This window comes from Rhinolophus sinicus, linkage group LG05 (genome assembly GCF_036562045.2).
Source record: "Rhinolophus sinicus isolate RSC01 linkage group LG05, ASM3656204v1, whole genome shotgun sequence".
Classification (NCBI taxonomy): Eukaryota; Metazoa; Chordata; class Mammalia; order Chiroptera; family Rhinolophidae; genus Rhinolophus; species Rhinolophus sinicus.
This window is the reverse complement of record NC_133755.1, coordinates 61900792-61906791: the sequence shown is the minus strand read 5'-3', so window position 1 is coordinate 61906791 and position 6000 is coordinate 61900792.

Here is a 6000-nt window from a genome sequence, read left to right as displayed (position 1 = left end):
AATTGGAAGGGCTTACATTGTGAATAATTTCCCCCAAATAGAATTTGCATTTCTTTGTGCTGGGGGCCAGAAAGCCTCTCTCCTGGGGCCACTTCAACCCCTTTGCACTGTCCCCATCAGAGTCCTAGGCCTTGCTTTCCATCCCTGCCTCTTTGCTGCTGGCCCAAGGCTCAATCTCCTGACTGCAGAACTGTCAGCATTTACTGTCTGGGCAACTCTGCCTCTCAGGAATTTTTCTCTTTGAATATTTCTCCCTATTTCTTGCAAAGCCATACAAACAAAGGCTTTTATTTTTATTTTTGTCAGAGGTCTTCTCAGAATATCTAGTCCACCACAGTGCTGGCAGCAGAATGAGATTCCATTTCACATTTATCAGAATGGCAAACACTTCAGTGCATGACACTGCAAGTGTTGAGGATAGGAACAAACTAAACCCTTATTTATTGCTGGTTGGAACATAAATTGGGACAACTACTTTGAGGAACTAGTTATTATTATCTAGTAAAATTTAAGATGCACGTATTCTACATTCTACTCCTGATACATACTCTAGTTAAAGTCTTTCACACAGGTCCTAATAGACATGTACAAGAATATTCATCATGCATTGCTTATAAGAGAACTCTTTGGAATTAAGGTAAATGTTCATTAAAAGCACACACCTTGGTATACTTATTTAGTGGAATTTTATACATCAATGAAAAGAAGTAAACCAGAGTGACTGTATTAATATAGATAAATCTCACAAACATAATGTGAGCAAATGAAAGCAAGTTGCAGAAAAACACATATATTATTATGTTTGTATAAAAACTGAAACATGTTAAACAACAGTAAATATGTCTTAGCAATACATACATATAGATAGTAATTCCTCCCTCTCCTTGGAGGATACATTCCAAATGTCCAATGGATGCCTGAAATTGCAGATAATACCGAACTCCATATATATGATGTTTTTTCCTATACGCATATACCTATGATAAAGTTTGATTTACAAAGTAGGCACAGTAAGAAATCAACAACAATAACTAATAATGAAATAGAACAATTCTAACAATATACTATAATAAAAGTTATGTGACTATGGTCTCTGTCCCTCAAAATATCTTATTGTATTGTACTACACTTCTTGTGGTGATGTGAGATGATACAGTGCCTACGTGATGAAATGAAGTGATATGAATGACGTAGGCATTGTGACGTAGCTTTAGGCTACTAAAGTGTTATTTGAACACAAGCACTGTGATACCACAACAGTAGCTCTGATAACAAAGACAGCTACTAAGTGACTAACAGGCAGTAGCAGGTACAGCCTGGATGGATATATTGGATGATTCATGTCCCTAGGCAGGACGAAGCAGGATGGCACAAGATTTCATCACGTTACTCAGATGGTGTGCAATTTAAAACTTATGGATTGTTTATTTCTGGAATTTTCCATTTAACATTTTTCAGACGGGGGTTGACTGTGGGTAACTGAAACCATAGACTGTGAAACCACAGGTAAGGGGGCCTTCTATGGTCAGAATATGAAGAAATGCATAATAGCAATCAACACCAAATTCAGAATAGCAGTTGCCTGCAAAGAGAAAGGTAAGGGTATAAATGGAAAGGGAGACCCAGGGACTTCAACTCAATTAATATTATTTTATTTCTTAAACTGGGTGGCGAGTATTATTTTCTGTATCATTTCGTAAGTCTTGCTTTGACACTAGCCAGACTGTTCCCTCTGAATTCTTCTAATGGAGTGAACACCAGAGTCACCAGTGTGAATGAAATTAAGTTCAGTCAGGAAGAAAGTGTGATGTGAGAAAAGAAGACAGTTGAAGTCCACCAACATTTCTGAAGGCTGAAAAGGTGAGGACTTGGAAAGTATGGTGTTTACAAATCTGCAGAAGAAGAGACTTTCAAGAGTGCTTGTGTAGTAGGCAGCTTTGGAAATGGCTCCAGTGATCCCCACCTCCTGGCCTTCCTATCCTTGTGTAATAACCTCCTGTTGAATATTGGCTAGACACAGTCACTTGATACTAACAAAGAATATGGCAAAACCAATGGGGTGTCACTTCCCAGCTCAGGTTACAGAAGAATGTGGCTTCTGTCTTGCTCAAATTTTCTCTCTCTCATACTCATCTCCTTGCTTGCTTTCATAAAGCAAGCTGCCATATTGTGAGTTGTCCCAGGGAGAGGCCCACATGACAAGGAACTGGAGGTGGCTGCCAGGCAAAAGCCAAAGATGTACTGAGGTCCTCAGTCCAATAACCTGTGGAGAACTGACTCTTGTCAAAGGCTACATGAGTAAGCTTGGAAGTGGCTCTTTCCTTAGTCAAGTCTTCAGATGAGACCATAACCCTGGCCAACGTCTTGAATTGCAACCTGTGATAGACTCTGAGCCAGGGAACTCAGTTAAGCCACCCACAGAAACTACGAGATAATAAATGTTGTTTTAAGCCACTAAGTTTTGGGGCAATTTTTTATGCAGTAATAGATAAATAATACAGACTTTGGTAACCGGGAATGGGGAGTTGCTATAACTAATACCTACAGGTATAGGGATGGCTTTGGAACCAAGTGCTGAGCAAAGGCTGGAAAGATTTTTGAGGAGCATATTAGAAAAAGGCTAAATTGCCCCGAACAAGCCGTTAGTAGAAATACGGACTTTGAGGATGCTGCCAGTAAAAACTCAAAAGGAAATGAGGAACATTATTAGAAACCAGAGGAAGCTGGGTAGTAGTTATCCCATTATGGCAGAAAGCTTAGTGAACTGTCATCTGCAATCACATGGAAGTTAGAACGTGTGCCGAATGAACCTGGTGATCTACCGAGCAGATTTCCAAGCAAAGTGTTGAAGGTACCTCCTGATTTCTTCTTACTGCTTATCATAAAATGCAAGAGGAAAGAGATAAATTAAGGGAAGGACTATTAAACAACAAAGAACTAGGACTTGATGGTTTTGAAAATTCTCATTCTCTCTCTCGATGACTAAAGTTAAGAAATGACTTCTGAGCACTGTCAGAAAAACATGGTCTTGCAATAAGGGCAAGGGTATGACTATACAATCTTGTGTTAAAACCTCAGATAGATCAAGGATCAGAGTTTTATTCAGTCACATAAAAGGACCTTTCAAGAAATTAAGTCTGTCCCTCACAGATCCTCTCCAATCAAACAACAGGGCCTTCAGAAATTTAAAAGCACTGTCCCCCAGCAGGAGCCCAAGGCAGAGAAGCACTAATCTGGAAGAGATCTGTGGGAATGACTTTTGTTGAATGGAGTGAACCCCAGTGAGGTTCGCAGAAGACCCACAAAGTTTTTGAGAAAACTATATAAGCAGAAACACTGCCAGCTTGGACCAAAAGGGACAGAGATGTATAAAATGGGGGGGGGGGGGAAGCTATTGGGGTTCCAAAATTTTACTGGAAGGAAGCAGGCTGGGAAAACTATTCAAATGCAAACATGCACTACCTTTCATGATAAAAAAGGGTGAACTCAGAGGCAGAACTAGGAGTGCGTAGCGCAGCCAAAAGTCATGGGGAATTATTCCCAGACTTTGAAGCCTAATCAAGGAACTTGCAACATCCAGCCAGATGGATTTCAGAATTTCCATGGATCAACGATTTCCTTTGCCTCTCCTTTTCTCTGTTTTGGAACAGGAATGTCTATGGCAGTTGTCCTATGTCCCACCACTGCATGTGGGATGGGGTACGGGCAAATATCTCATCTCTTTTGTTCCACTAATTCACCGATAGAGAGGAACCTATTTCAGAATTGGAACTACATCTGAGAGGCTTCGTCCACGCTCGGACCTGATTTAGATGATGAAATTCTGGACTTTGAGCTAATGCCGTAGTAGAAGCAGACTTTGGGGGTTCTTGGGAAGGAGTGAATGTATTTTGCATGTGACAGGGACATGAGTCTTTGGGGCCAGAAGGTGGACTGTGGTGGCAGCTTCTAAAAGGACCATTAATGTTCCCCATCTCTGAATAGTCATGTCTCATGGAATCCTCTCTCCTCGAATGTGGGCTTCCAGACCAAATAATTCTTCCTGAAACCAGGAACACTGAGACACGGCACTCCAGACCTAGATGTCGCGGTTCAGTGCATGGCCCTGCTGCAGGGGGTTCCCTGAGAAAGGCCGAAGGCAGTGCAGGTTGTGACATCCCCGTAAGCTCTGGAGACCCTCGTCTACCCTGCTTCTCCTCCTGCCTCTCTGCCTACAGCTTCAAGCCTCCTCCCAAGTTCTCTTTGCTTGTCCTGTGAGAGCATTAACCCAAAACTTTATGCTCTCCCTCAGACACCTCATGCTCAGTGGGGACCCTGAAGAGGAAAACAGTCTAGGCCTTCTTGGAAGTATCAGTGAAAGAAAACAGTCTGATTGTTCGGGGGCCTTGTCTCCCCTTGGAGCCCAGGATCCTCAGCCCCTGGGATAGGGAGGTGCTGGCCTCTGCACCATTTTCAGTCCTTAGTCACTGCCCTCCTGGACAGACCGGCTGCCACCATGCCTGGCACCTTTTCTCATCAGCCTCTTCCTAATATGAAGGTTCTGCTCAGAGCTGGGTGATTGACAGCTGGAGCTCCCATGGGGCTCATTAGGGAAGTTGGATGGGAGATGGAGGAGAGCTCTCTCTCCCCTGCCAACCCAGCGCCAGGCAGTGGGCTGGGAGCAGGGAGGAGAGGGGACGGGTCCTCCTGGGCTGGATGTCCTCTGCATTGTGCCAGCTCCAGGCCCAGCTGCGCTCCTAAAGTCCCAGCAGCCTGCCTGGAATACTCATAAGTGCCACAGCCTCCCATCCCTGGGACTTTGGGTCTCCTCAGACTCTCGACACATGCCCTTAACTACCTTCCATTCTAGAGACCCTACAATCTGCTTTGCACGTCTTCCTCCCACTCCAAAGCCTCCTTCCCTAATCTCCCAGCCTTGTGACACACTGGGTCTGGCTGTCATCATTTTGATGTGCTATTTTAATATCCAAAGAACTGGCTATAATATATAGGGTTAAAAACCAGCTGTGGACTCTATGTCTACATCTCTATGTTTAAACATGGGATAGTTTTCCTTTTTTGTTTATGCCCTTTTACATTGTTCAAATGTGTTTTTTCTCTTTAGTAACTTTCAAAATCAGGAAAAATAATAGATATTTCCAACTTGGTAGGGAAAGGCGGTTATTTTCTCTCCTGGTGATCAAGAGCAGGGACTCTGGAGCCAAATGGACAGGATTTGAATTCCCTATCCTGGGTAACCTTGGGCAACATACTTAACTTCTCTGTGCTTTAGAATTCTCAGTATGAAATAGAATTCATCATGAATCCTCCCCTCAGAGGGTTGTTGTGAAGATTAAATTAGTGCATACAAAGTGCTTACTGACAAACAGTAAGTCCTATATAGTAAGTTAAGTAAAAAAATTTTATTCAGTTCAGCAGCCCGTGAAAAGCAGGTGAGTCATAGGGTCCAATAGCTCTCATCTTGGCCCCTGCTCCAAGCTCTCCCTACCCATTTCTGGCCCCTTCTCCCCAGGGTCTAGATGTCAGAATTTGTGTTAGATCCGGTTACTACTCCAAGTTATTGGTCCAGTACACCCAACCCCCAGTCCCCTGGCAAGTCCTGTGTGCCTTTGGCCACGTCTATGACACACTGGGCCTGGTTGTCACCATTCTGATGTGCTATCTGCCTGTGAATTCCACCCTGCAGACCATCAGGGCCTGTGGACAAGACACCCACACCCAGCTGCCCTCTCATCAAACTGCCCCATGTCATTGAATCCCTCCCTGTTCTCTGGGGCCACCTTGGGGCTCTAGGACTGTCCTGTCCCTGAACTCTGACTGTGACTGCCTGGTCTTCCAACAGCACCACGCCAGGCCTTTAGCCTGACCAGCTGTGCTGACCCTCACCATGGGGCATGGACTAGGACTAAGTCCCAACTTTCCACAGCCTCCCTGCTGTGCTGGGTGCAAAGGCCACCCCTCCCTGCCAGTGCAGCTGTGGTTCCTTCCCAAGGGCCCACC